A 13,905-nucleotide genomic window follows, 5' to 3' on the forward strand; every position below is an offset into this window, starting at 1 on the left:
GGCACCCTGTAACGAGACCCCACAGGGCACAAGAAATGGCTGACAGGGGAGTGGGCGAAGGCAGGCGGACATCACGGGGACTTCGCCTCCTGTATCCAGGCCGTGCAGGTGTCTGGGGCACCTTCGGGTGTCCTGAACGCTGCTCCTGCACCTTCCTAACATGACCTCTACCGCCCTACGGGGCTTGGTCTCAAGAAGAAGGATGAGGCTGGATGGGCCATGAGCTACCTCGAGAGCAGGCCACGCTCAAGATGGCGGGAGGCGGCCGCCGGCTCTGGCGCCGCGCACAAGATGGCGCCTGTCCCCGCCCTCTCGCCCGCCCCCGGCGGTGACTTCCGGAGGGAGAGGGCGTCTGTCCCATGGTAACTGCGCCACGGTGGAGACGCCGCGGGGGCCGCTCGCTTCCTGCCGCCCGCGCCACAACAACAGAGCCCGCCGGGGCCGCGGGAGCCGCCGTGCCGCGCCACGGCCAGGTACGCGCCGCCGCCGCGCTGCGGGACGGGAGGGCGGCTGCCCCCGGCGGCGGCGGCGGCGGGTGATGAGGGGGGGCCGGGGCAGGGCGCCCGGCGGGGCGGTCTCCCGGCGGCACCGAGGTGCGCGGCCCCCGCGGCGGGGCGGGCGGCAGCGGCGGCATCGCCGGTAGCGGCCGCGCCGCCCCGCAGCCGGCTCCGGGCGGAGGTCCCGGCCGGGGAGGCGGCGGCGGGGCCCCTCCGCGGGGCGCCGTGGGGCGCCGGGCCGGGCTGTCCCGCCCGCCGCCGGTGCCGGGGCTGGCCGGGCGGCTCGGGCCGGACCGGGCGCGCCGGGAAGCGCTCTCTGGCCGCGCCGTCCGCTCTGCCCGTTAGCCGCGCTTCCGTGCGCGGTGCCGCGCCTCCCCGCCGCGCTGCCGGCCCCGGCCCGCCCGGGGACGCAGGTCCGGCCGCCGGGCCGGGGTGCGGGCGGCCTTCCTGGCGGCTGCCCTGGGGCCTGCTGCGGGGAGCCGCCCCGTGGTAACGCCACCCGGCGACGCTCCTACGCGCGGAAGAACTGCTGGCGGGACGTGCGTTACCCGTGTGCAAAACACCGGTTACTTGCTCGGTGCGGAAGGGAGAGGTCTTGCTGCGACGGTGATAGGCGCATGTTACTGCGCCTAAGGCAGCAGGCAACCAGCGAGGCCCTCTTTTCTTCAGTGCCTTACTTTAAAAACTTATGCAAGGATGGATTTTTACATTGACTTCTGAATTCTCCTGTGGATTTTGGTGAGAGTTAGGGCCTTTTTAAAAGGTGTCCTGGCATATAACTTTTATTGTTCTTTATGAACCTGAATGGCGCTGGAAGACCAGTCGTATTTCATGGTTTTGGTCATCTTTCTTTTGACCCACCACTTGTGGGGCAGTAGCTTGTTGTCAGGAGCAAAGAACATGTGTGAACTTAAGAGCTATAGGCAGTTGTTTCTGAAGGGCACTGCTGTGGCACCCTTTGTCTTAGGAAATTAAGATGTGGCAACATCTTAAGAGCATAAGCTCTTTAAGTATTGCTTCCAATAGTGGTGGCAGATTTGGTAGGTGTAATAGAGAAACCATTAAGGCAGAGGTTTGTCCAGAGATATGTACATTGAGTGGTGTTCAAGCCCCTTCATAACTTGTAACTTGCACTGGAGCTGGAAACTGTTATCAGTGATGGCACCTGCAACCATTGCACCTACTCATCATTGTACCCTGCTCCCAAAATGTTTTACCCTCTGGGTAAAGGACAGCTCCCCTGGCGATTTCTTATCCCATCTTTCTCCTAGCAGAAGAGGAGAGGATATTGGAATTTTAATTGTTTGAGAACACTTCTGTGAGAAGGAGTAGGGTGGTCCATCAGTTCTCTCAGCCTCTGGACAGGATGGAAAAGCAAAATTTTGCAAAATGGTTGATTGTTCAAACTGAATGTAGGGAAATAAGGGCCAATATTCTTTTGAGGAGAGGGATGAAGAGCTATAGTTACTTTGTGTACCTGTCTGTAGGTTGTGTGTATTTTAAAACAACTGAAGTTATCTGATCAGAATTCTTAACTAGCTCATAGAATAACAGTTAATGTTGACTTCTGGCTTTGCCAAGCAAACCAAAAAAGCCTCTATTACAAACCTGTGAAATGGTAATGAACACTTAGTATAAGGCATCTGAATTGTCAATGGGCTTATAAATAAACATGCTCAGGTTTAAAAGTGTTGACAGGTAGAATTGCAGGGAAAATAGGGGCAAGAAAACAGTTGGGACAGATGGGAGGACTGCCCAGAATTTTAGTTAATATGAAAGTTCCCTGCAGAAAAAAGTTAGTACATTGTTAACTGTTGGAGGAATTGTGGTATACTGTATTTAATTTTATTTGTATTGCCTAGAAGACCTACCTTAAGTCAGAGCTTCCCTGTACCATTCTGTCAGGTAATGATAGCATTAGACTAGTCTGTCCCCCAAAACATGTATTCAGTATAGACTTAAGGCTAGGTGGATGACAAAGCAAAATAACATCAGAGCAAGGTAGGATCATTTGCTGATAGCTTATTAGTCTCAGAATCTTTTTGTTTTTAATATTTCATTGGGGAGGAGCGGTTGTTTCTCCTTGAGATGGGCTTCCTTAACTGGGCAAAGGGACAAGAGATGTTAGAACAGGGGGGATTTGAGCCTGAAGCAAACATCCTGTAGTGGTGGAGGTGGAAAAGGTCTAGTGTGGAACAGCCAAGTGGAGGAAAAATCTTTGGAGTGGGGAAACGTATTAAAAAATTTGAAGGCTTACAGTATTTATAGGCTTTTGCAGCAAAAGCCTAAGTTTGTAATTGCTAAATTGTTGAGCATAACAAATAATAGTTGCATTCTTAACCACAAAAAGGAAAATGTAAAAATAAATACAATTTGTACTTCCTTCAGTTCTTCAGTAGCTCCTAGAAACTGCAGTTAGCATTGGGATGCTGTTGGGCTAGTTACTGAACAGACAAGTGAACTGAGATACAAATTAAAAAGCCTCAACCAAAAAAAAAAAAACCTCTTACAGCTTGTGTAGTAACTATCTTTAAACTGTAAACTTAAAGTAACAAAAACTCCACCCTTTGCCACCTGGAATATACATATGAATAAATCTGTGCCATAGTTTCAGCATTAGATACCTTGGAAGTCTTTAAATAAAAAGGAAAATCAAATTCTACTGGGACGTTTGTTTGCTTCTTTACAGCGAAGCGAATAATATCCTGTAGTAATATAATAGCCTAGTTTGAGGACACAGTTATTTTGAAATTAAAGATTAAATGTGTACATCAGTTAAAAGCAGATGGATGTTGAAACTAGGGTCTAATACTATAGTGGTTAAAATATTAAAGACTGCAGTAGGATTTGAGTCTCTATAGCATTACTAAGGAGTTGTTTTTGCCCATTTGGAATGTATTGTCTCTACATAGAGACTAAAATGCAGACATTGGGTTTTTCGTTTAGATCTGCAGGCATTAGGTTTGTTTCTGTTGTTTTTTGTTGATCTGCTTTTGAACTCATTAGAGCAGAGTTAAGGTTGTTCGTGGATGCGATATGTGATGTGATAAATCAGGCTGCACTGGTGGCTGTTTACCTCCATAGAACCTGGAGGAGCAGCAGCAGTGGTTGGGTTTTCGTGTGTGGATATAGCAGCAGCTTTGCTTCAGTTTGGCCTTCTCTGTCTTATTAATACATGAGACATGAGTTCAGAATGAAGCTTGTTCACTGCTTCTCAGTGGACAGGCTTAAAACATTGAGAAAGAAGTCGTCTTGTCCCTTCAAATAACTTTCTGCTCACCAGTTCTTTCCAAATTTGCTACTGTTGCTAATTTGACTCTGTTGGGGAATGCCATGCGAAGCTGTTCTTGACTGATCAGAGAATCACTGTATCAGGAGCAAAAGATATTGATGGGGGAGAGCAGTCCCAAAGGGCCCTGGGAAGAAAGAGATGGAATTCAGATTAGTAACCTCCAAAAAAAAAAAAAGAAGTCTTACCATAGAAAAAATAAGGTAAAAAATAAGACTGAAAAAGAACAAAGGTAAAAAGAACATGTGAAAACACTTAGTTCTCATAATCTTGCCCTTTCCCATGAGGAGACTTTTTGAATGGCTTTAATAGTAATGTTTCTCATATGTTAACTATAGATTTGAGCAGTAAGCTTTACTTTTCCTTTAAGCCTTTAACAGAGATGATTGATTTATTAGCTTTGATAGAAGTATAGAATTACTTTCAAACTTTGAAATATGTAATAAGCACCTCAGATAATTAGCGAGTCTACAACTATCTCTCTTCAAAGTGGTCAATGGAATTAATTTGGTTTTGTAACCATGGTTATTTTCTTGTTCAGTGACCATATGGTATTTCTGAGTTTAGTGTGACTTCCTGTGAGCAGTTTTTACGAAGTCAGCTGTGCTTTGGTGTGAAGTGCAACAAAAATTAAGCCCTATGGGAGGGTGTGAAAATGCTGGTTTTGAGAAGAACCTAAATAAGCACATTGCTTTCACATTGTAGCATAAGAATAGATTATGGTCTCTAAATTATACATTCAGTGAGACTGTAATGTAAAGATAGCTAAAACTTTTCACCATTGCTTTCATGATGCTCTGAAGTTTTTACATAACTATTGACAGATCAATATTCTGTTGCAAATGAAATACCTCGTAGCTTTACTGTCAAAATAAGACCTCTGGTACAGTAACTTGCCTTTTAAGGGGATCTCTTTTCATGAAGCTTAATACACTAATTCTCTTGTTGCATGCATTTTTTGACAGTAATAGAACAGCCACACTAAATTTACATCTGAATCTTGGTTTTGAGGTTCATAGAGTTTAGCAGCTCATGGCTTCCTAACCAAGGAATTTGAAAGGTGGAAGTGCGTGTGGGGGGGTGTGTTTGGTTTTTTTGTTTTTGTTTTTTTTATTAGTTATCCTCTGCTATCTGTGATTATTAATAGCAGTTTAACTTGCTGTGTGGGAGATTCCTTAGCATGCAGTATGCCAGAAGTATATCTGGTGGGGAGACTTGTGGAGGAGTACCGGTGGCATATGGTGCATTGGGAAAGAAAAGATCTAAAAGTGGAAGCAATCAGACCGGATGAGTGAGGCAAAAACAGCAAGAAAAGCGGTGCTAGGAATGGAGTGTGGGAAGCAGGGTGCCACAGGAGACTAAAGGGTGATGGTGAGGGGTAAGAGACCTCAGCAAGAATAAGGGTTTGTAGGGAGGGAAGGTAGCAGAGAGGGAAGAGAGAGAGAGGAACTGGTTGGTAGATAGGCAGTAAAGTACCATGTGAAATTAAATAGGAACATATATGAAAGGGGGACAGGCACTCAGAAGAGCTGGTGACTGAGGCTTGTGGTCTTGGTGGGGTATAGGAGGATGGAGAAGAGAACAGGGGCATGTAAAGCCTGTGGCTATGAGGGGGAACCTGAGTGCTGAGGTGGGGAATTGGGGGGGGTTTGCTATGGAGAGCTGGAGATATGCAGCCCAGAACAAGGGGAACTGTAGGGAGCCCCAAGAGGGGCATGGTAGGGTGTCCTTGGTGGCACGGAGCACAGTGGGCGCTCAGCATGCTCAGCTTACAAAGGCTGCAAATGAAACACTCTTTTTATGTCCCCCATACTTATTCTCCTACCCCCTTCCCCATCTTTACTGTCTGTGGTAGAAGTGAAAAACTTGCCTTCTGATAGACTGGTGTATTCAGCCTATGACTAGAAATAATGTTAGCCATCTCTATTAGGGTTTTTGAAGAAAGGTCTTGCTGTGTATCTTATTCTATAGCATTGAATTGTTTTCCTAGAAACAGACAAACACAGCATGATAAAACCATTTTTTGGTGTTTTATGGCACATAGCACAAGAGTTATGGTGTAGTATAATTAAAAATGACTAAGTTAGGCCATAACTATTAGCAGATGGATACACTGTGTTTTTATGCTTGTATACTCGCTCCTTGTTAATAAACTTGACATGTAGATAAAATGGTAAGGAGAAGGCTCTAGCTTTAACAGGAGGGATGTATCCCTTCTCATCTGAAAATATTTACATTCCAGGGTTAAGCTTGTATTCTGAGCACTAGTGCTTTCTTGTGCCTAGCCATAACACTTAGAAATTGAGACTGTTGTTATTCCGGGATTGTCAAGAATCTCTGGACCCCTAGAGCTTTAATTCTTTATCTCCTGTCTTTATGTAACTAAGGTTGGTCAAGGGCTGCAAACAGCCTTCTGTTGTAGGGCTCCCGATATTCTTTGCCATTGCCATCCTTACGTGTGATAAGACATGCTTATTGGAGCTGTAACAAAGAAAACTCAAAGGCAGTAAGGTTTTTTTTTCTTTTAATTTTTTTACCATGGCTAATACTGTGCTTGTCACTTGCTTTTGCAAAGTAACACATTTGCAGTTTTCCTAAGTTTTTGAACAGAGAATTGAGTGTCATTTCAAGTCTGAATGTTTAAATAAAACATCGGTGTCTTCTTATGACTTTTGCTTGCCTGAACAGTGACTAGGCTTTAAAAATATTTTGGACATAAAATGATAGACTTAAACTAATTCTTTCAATGCAAGCCTCTTTAAGTCATCTTTACCAGCATTATGTTTAACTGTATGTGTAAGAAGATGTGTTTTTTCTATGCCTTTTTAGTTTAGGGAAGATGCATTTACCACCAGTGTGTCAAATGTGTCTTTTGTGAAGTGCCTGTCTGTGATTAAGTATTTATATACAGGGTGGAGCATCAATAGTGAGATTTGAGAAGATGCGTTTTGTAAACATAAAAGCTATTTTACCTGGAATGTGAGTGGAATGATACAGCTCAGATTACAGTTGCACTTCAGGGTAGTGCTGGAGTTGAAGCTGTGCTTTTTGTAAGGGCTTCATCTCCGAGTTTTGCACATTCCTATTAGTTGTAGGATGTGGTTGCTTGATACCTGCAGACATGGACTGAAGATGCTTCTAGACATGAAGTGAAAAGGCTTTATTAGGAATTTTTTTACAGTTTCTGTTCTCTGAAAGTTCTTATGGCTCCTATCAGCAGTATTACTGAGCATCTCCTGAAACTAAAAATACTAATATCACAACACCCATGTCAGACAGCAATTTAAAGTTGTATGAGAACTTGGTGATGTGGGGATTCTCTGGGTGGGAGGAAGGAAGAGGGGAACTTTGAAAACAGTTTAATTAAAGATTGCTACGGTTGCAGTGTTTTGAGCTTAGAAAATTAGAAGATACGTTGCCACATAGGTTGAATATGTAAGTAAGTTTAAGTAAGTTTAAATATTTTCTTTAATATGTATGCTGTTCAAAATAATTATATAAAGCTGAATTTTTTGCCTCTTGGAATAAACTTTACCCTAGTCTTAAACATATGTTCTCACTTATTGTTGATAGTTTTTTTAATACTGTAAGAAAAATCTACAGCAAGTATTGCAAGAATTCTGTAACTTAATCTGAAGACTCTTTGAAGTTAAATCATGTGAAATATATATCATAATAAAATTTTTAAAAGCATTCATATGGTTTAGAACTCTCTTTTGTGAAAATGAAGTCTAAGGTCCTGATACTCCTGGAAGTTTTGTGGGTGTGAATTAGTCGTGAGGTGTCTTTTTGACAATGAAAGTTTACAAAAGAAAGCAAAATTTGTATCAAGGGTTTTAGAGAATAAAATGTATTCAGTGACATATATCATTGTGTAATAATGTATATACATTAGGATTGCTGAAGAAAATGGTGGTATGGTTGACCATGAACTGTAACTGACTTTTTTTTAAGTGCAAATGCTTAACTGTCATATCAGCAAATTGTTTTTTGTGTATAATCCGTTTGGCAAAGCCGGCTTAAGATGCACTGCAAACTCAGTACTTTGGCAACTTTTTCGCTGTTAAAAATGGTAGAGATGTCATTATTGGGAAAACAATTACTTGCTTTGTAAGTAGTGCTGCTGAGCTATAAATATATTGATTTGCTTGGCCAACGCAAACTGCAGACAGATTTTTTTTTTCCATGACCTTTCCACAAGAGGGTCACATGACTGTTTATAATTGCCTTGAATATTGTTGAGACTTGCAAACCAACTAGCTTTACAGTGAAATTACGGGGACTTTAAAGTGATTTTTTTTTTTGTAAATGGATTTTCATCACTGAAGTGTAAAGAAGGTGGATGGATTTTGGAGGTGGGGGTTTTTTGCCCTCTCTTACTGGCTTTTAAAAATCTGTTACTTTGCAGAAGCTCTTTCGCAGCTTTTCTTTGATGGCTTTGCCAATATTTACAACAGAGAAGTTATTACTTTTCAGAAATATGACCTTCTATTCTATATTTTACTACTCTTGAGGCAGGCAAAACTCTCATGTGTTCTCATGTGCCCAAAATGTTTTGGGTCTTATTTTTCTTAAACTGGCATCTTCTCTAACCCCGAAAGGTGGTTCGACTGTACTGTTCAGAGTTCCTTGCTCTGTTTAGCTTGGACTGTTAAATTTGTAAGAACAGCAAACTGAATCTGCAATAATGGGACAAGGAGACAATGTTCAGCTTCCTCCTGCTTTTGAGAACCACCGATCACTAGCAGAGCTCTGCTGTCTACCCTCGCATTAACTATTGCCCCCTCTCTTTCAGGGCAGAGTTAGGTGATCACTGCCTTAGTGTCACAGGTTCCAAGTTAAAATTTAGTAAACTGCTAATAGTAGGGCTGAATGACATCCTGAAATGATTTTACGGCTTTGCTCATCAAGGGTTAACGCAGCTCTTTTATCAACCAGATTAAAAGAATGCTCTGTGGTGTCTGTTTTGCATTTACTGGAAACTTATATTCATATTTCTGTTGCAGACTTCCTCCATTGTATTACAGCTCTAATCAGAATGACTGGGGCAGAGTAGAAAACAAATATAGTAAGCAAAAAGGTAGAACAGGATAAATATTTTGGTAATTCTTAATAAATAGTTATTTCTTAAATATGAGCTGCTTGTGGATAGTCCTTGGTAATTTCCTGTTTAGTGTAATAAAACCCAGGTAAAAGCAAACACCTGTGTCTTTTATTACATGGAGAAGGGCAAGCGGGGGGAAACTGATGCAATGACTTTGTTCCTTAAATTAAGCAACTTTGTTGCTTGAATTCTCTCATTGCTACCTTCATTAGACTGTCAAGTTAGAGGACCTCAGGAAGCTGAAGTCAAATAGTTTTTAGCTATGGATATGTCTGCCATGTTCAGCAGCTGTGCTCTTACTGTGTGCAACATTCTAGGTTGTGATGACAGTACTTGTTGGGAAATATAGATCAGAAATTTCCTGCTTTTAATAGTATGTATTATATAACAAATAGCATGTGTGTATATATATTAAAAAATATATAGCAAATACATAAAACTACTTTCCTAGATCAGAAATTTCCAGTATCCAGATCAAGCAACATGGTCCTGCCTTGTGCTTTGCACCTTCCTCATGCTTAACTGTTTGTGGCATAATATTTAAGTTGTAAACACTGTAGGAAACTAGTTATTTTATCTATTTGGTTAGGTTACTTTCTGGTTACCAAGTTGAATGAGCTCAATACAAGATCGGATGCATACGAGAACAAATACAAGGTGGGATTGGTGCAGCTCATCCAGAAGAGGAGGCAAAAGACGGGGACAGGAAGTCTCATTTAACACTAGTGAGCTGTAAGATCACTTCCATCTGTAACAAAGCTTTGTTTTCCCAATTTACCAAACTACAATTAAGACAATTAAGAAGCTGAGTGATGAAGTTTCCAGAAATCACTTGGTTGCAACCTTTTTCGAAGAGACTAGTTTGGATGAACTTGATTTTTTTTTTTTCAGAAGAAAATGTTTTACATTTCTGTTTTTTATCCTTTAATAAAAGTATAAATTTTTCTTTTTAAAAATTGTTCACATTAATAAAGTTTTAACTTCAGATAGAAAGGTTTCTGTGTTATGAAGAAAACTTTTTCTATTTAGTTCACACATTTAGCTCACACATTTGAAAGTTTCTTCTGTTGAACTGGGATAGAAAGGCAAATGTGTTAAATAGGGAAAATTCTTTCCCCAGGATGAAAATTTTTGCGTCTTTTGGTTCTAATTATGAGCCCTGTAGCAACTTCATAGTTTAGCTTGGTGTGGGTTTTAAGAAAAATGATTTTATCTGACAATGCTATAATCTTATATGTGTATATTCCATGACTGACTGTGTGTTTTCTTTCCTCCTAGCTATCAAAAAACAATTGGTGCATGATTTTTGGCTATGTACTCCCAAATGTTCCAACAGGTGATTTTTATAAATTTGGGTAAGCACATACTGGCTGAGAACAGAGTTAACACTGTTATAAAGGCATGTCAAACACAATTTTAAAGTCAAGATTAAAAGGTTGATGTGATTATAGAAATGCATGATATAAAGACATCATACTGTACAATATGTAACAGTAAGCTATGTGCGTTAGTATGGTCCAGTCTTCAGAGAGCTTTTTTAATGTGGGCCCATCTTTCTTTGTATCCGTTTACCATGTGTTTGAACTGTAGGAGGCCTATGATGATGCCCTGAGTATCAAAGGCATAAGATAGAGCACTTCTAGAATAGTTTATCTAGCAGTAAGCAAAATAAGGAGTTGTCGTGCAACTGAGTAAAGAACTGTAACAGGTGATGCTGAGAAAGCCGGTGTTTAATGCACTCCTTGTTTCAGACTTATCTTTATTGCAGGATAAGCTGCACTTACAGCTGAGCCCAGAAACAAAGATGTAGGAACTCTCCTTAGAAGAGGAAAATAATAAAGAATACTTACAGAAGTGCTAATCTGAAAAGCAGATGAAATTAAACTACAGCTTTTTTGCTTCACCGGTTCTTAGTCTCAGAACCACTGTTAGTTTTTGTGTAGTCAGGTGAGGTTCTTTAAAAAAAAAAAAAAAAAAAAGTGGTGCAGTAATCTAAGACATTATCTGCATCTAAAGTGGTCAGATAAGAACCACTGGAGAACTAGAGACCATTTGCAAAAAGGTTGTAACAAATATGAACTATTTTGTAAGCTCTTAGAGGAAAAAATACCAAGGTGATAAGTAAAAGCCAATGTGGATTTTTTCAAAACCAAATTGACAAGAAGTCGAATCTCTGTTTATGACATGGTATCAAGTCTTGTGGCTTTGGGAGAAACAGATATGTCTTTATTTTAATGAGGCTAATCTAATGATACTCTACTTGTAAAATGCAAAGAAAATGTTTCTCTAAATACCATGAAGTTGGTAGAAAATGTAAAGTAGTTTCATGGATCACTGTCAAACCAGAAGGATGTCTAGACTGAAGGGTCTCTGCAGGGTTCTGTCACTAATTTCAATTTAAGTGAAAAGTTAAGGCTATGCAATATTAGCAGCAGATGGTACCAAGCTGGGAATTGCTGCAAGCGTGTCGGAAAACATGGTTAGGGTTCAGAACGATTTAAACACACTGGAGACGCAGTTTAAGGAAAAGTATGTGTTTCAAATGAGGACAAGACGCAAGGTCCTCCATTTAATGGTAATCAGTCATACAAGTAAACAGTGGGGGAGTAGAAAGAACTTTGCACAAAGGATCTGGCAGTTGTTGTAGTTAACAGAATCGCATCCGATTTATTACCTTAGTGTTGCAAACAGGTCAGATATACAGAGGCATAAGCAGGATAATTCCATAAATCATATGACAGTCTTTCACTCTAGGTTTAGGCATTCCACTTCAAGAAAAGGTAGAATACCTGGAGAGCGTATAAAGGAAAGTAAAGAGAACAGTCTTTAAAACATATATATATATATATATATATATATATATTTATTTATATATATATATTTTTTTCCCCCACAAAAAGATTCAGAATAGTTTCTTTTAAAGAACAGAAGACTACAGGAAGAAGGAAGAATTGTCTTCAAGCAAGATGTAAGCGAAGAGGAAAGTGGTGTTCACCATAGCCACCCTAAAGATAGAACTAGCAGTAATGGGTTTAAATGGCCACAGAGATGATGTAAATGGACACTAGAAAAAGAATTGCGAACTGCTCAAATAAAATTGCTTAGGGAGCTTGTGGGATTTCCATTTTCAGATTGCTTTTTAAAGAACAGATTAACTACATCTGGACCATGCTTTTTTAATCTAGTTCTGAGAAGGTGGATTAGCTGAATTATTGAGCTCCTTTCCAACCATTATTTTCTAGGATTAGAAAATCCTAGAAGAGTTTCACAGTGCAAAGAAAGCCAGGGCATACAAATTAAAAAGATATCATTTTGGTTAATAGGATCAGGTTCATGTTAATCATTATCTTCTTGTGTGATAATGGCTCTTGCTATCAAAATAGCACATCCTTACACCCTTATTTCCACTCCCACTCCCTTCTCTTCAGAGAAAAGTAATATTGCATACCAGGGGGAAAAATACTTTTATAAGCCTTCTGTCCTAAACCTGATGTGCTTCCACTTTATAACTATAAATATCTTACAGTTGATAAGCTAAGTGTATACTGGCAGCTACAAACTTCCAGAATCTTCTTTCTTCCCCAGTGTCACATAAAATTTCTTTGGGTGCAAGGGAGAAATTGCACTCATCAAACCATGGTAAGTTTGATATCAAAATCCAAGATTTCAGACTGCTCTGCTCATTACTCTAAGTTAGAATTAAGATATGAAGTAAAACATCCACTCATTAGCAGATACCAGCTTTTATCTTGTATGTCCTGTTTGCTGAAACTAGCAATTAAGATGCAGAAGTAAGAGGCGTATAGTCTGGTAGCAGGAGCTCAGGCCTAGGAGACAGAACTGTCAGCATTTTTATCTTTGATATGGTATTGAATTATGATTTGCTGAAGGGCATGTTTAATTTCTTTCCCTGTTTTCCACAAGCAGCACATAATGCTGGAAGGATCAGTTTTTGTCAATAGCTACAGAGACAAACTCTTCAGACACTCATCTTTTTTTCTGCATTAAAAGTTAATACCTAACCAGAGATCTTCACTGTTGGATTCTTAGGTTGTGTTTGACTTCTGTTACAGTATCTTCAGGTTAAAGAAAAACTGCTTAAAATTTTAGTAGGTTAAAAATACCCACCACAGTGGAATTTACTATGATGTACATTTTTTCCCCTTATCTGTTTGCTGTATAAGAAAATGCAGCCTCTTCTCCATCCTCTTCCCTCCTCACTACTGCTGAAGATAGCTCCTTTCTCAAAGACTTCAGACATAATACAGTTGCTTGGATCTGTTCAAGATTTATAAAGTTACATTTCAGTAGAGCTTGCAGAATTTAAATGTTATCCGAAGAATCCCAGTTCTGTTGCCCTGCCTAGCTTTTCTAGGTGGGAGGTTGTATCAGTCTAAACTGAGGTGACTTTCAGAATTGTTACAGCAATACAACCTTCCTATGGTTAGGAGGCTGGGGGCCATACTAGTGTAACTTAATTCTGTTTTAACAAACCGTAAGAGCTAAACAGTGAGATACGATGTGGGGTCTTGAGGGCAATGAAATACCTTTTTCAGTCTGGTACAATCAGACTGGAATCCCTGTGGGCTTCTTTTTCCAGGTGTGTGTTTAAAGTTAGGCCTCCACTGAAGTTTACATTTAAATTTATTATTACAGTGTCACCCTGCAGGGTGTATAGTTCCTTCAATGAATTCTATTTGAAGAAACTGACATCACTTTTCAAAAAGATTATGTTTAGGTCTGGTTTCCACAGCATGAGTTGCCATGGATATGTCAGGTTCTTAATGTTTGTTTATAGAGGAATGAGGTAGAGAAGGTTCATGATAACTATTTTCAAATTAATGTTCTGCATCCAAATGATGCTTTTCTTACTGGGAATTCAACTGGCCAGTGAACATAAATTCTGCTTTCTAATTTGAAAATGGATTAAGTGCACTTTGGAATGTGTTAATACAGATGAGTCTCTATGTACACGTTTACTTTGCACTAGTTAGTCCTCCAGGTGCGTTTCTGGG

The 13,905-nt window shown here is 40.4% G+C and overlaps 1 protein-coding gene across 1 annotated transcript in view; it reads left to right on the forward strand.

The window, feature by feature from the left end:
• Window positions 1-360: 360 nt before the first annotated feature.
• Window positions 361-13,905, forward strand: part of DISP1 (dispatched RND transporter family member 1) — a 95,482-nt gene continuing 81,937 nt past the window's right edge. The window contains exon 1 of the mRNA XM_067292904.1: window positions 361-473. The gene's annotated coding sequence lies outside the window, so the exon portion shown is untranslated. The remainder of the gene's footprint in view (window positions 474-13,905) is intronic.

Source organism: Apteryx mantelli, chromosome 3, assembly GCF_036417845.1.
Source record: "Apteryx mantelli isolate bAptMan1 chromosome 3, bAptMan1.hap1, whole genome shotgun sequence".
NCBI lineage: Eukaryota > Metazoa > Chordata > Aves > Apterygiformes > Apterygidae > Apteryx > Apteryx mantelli.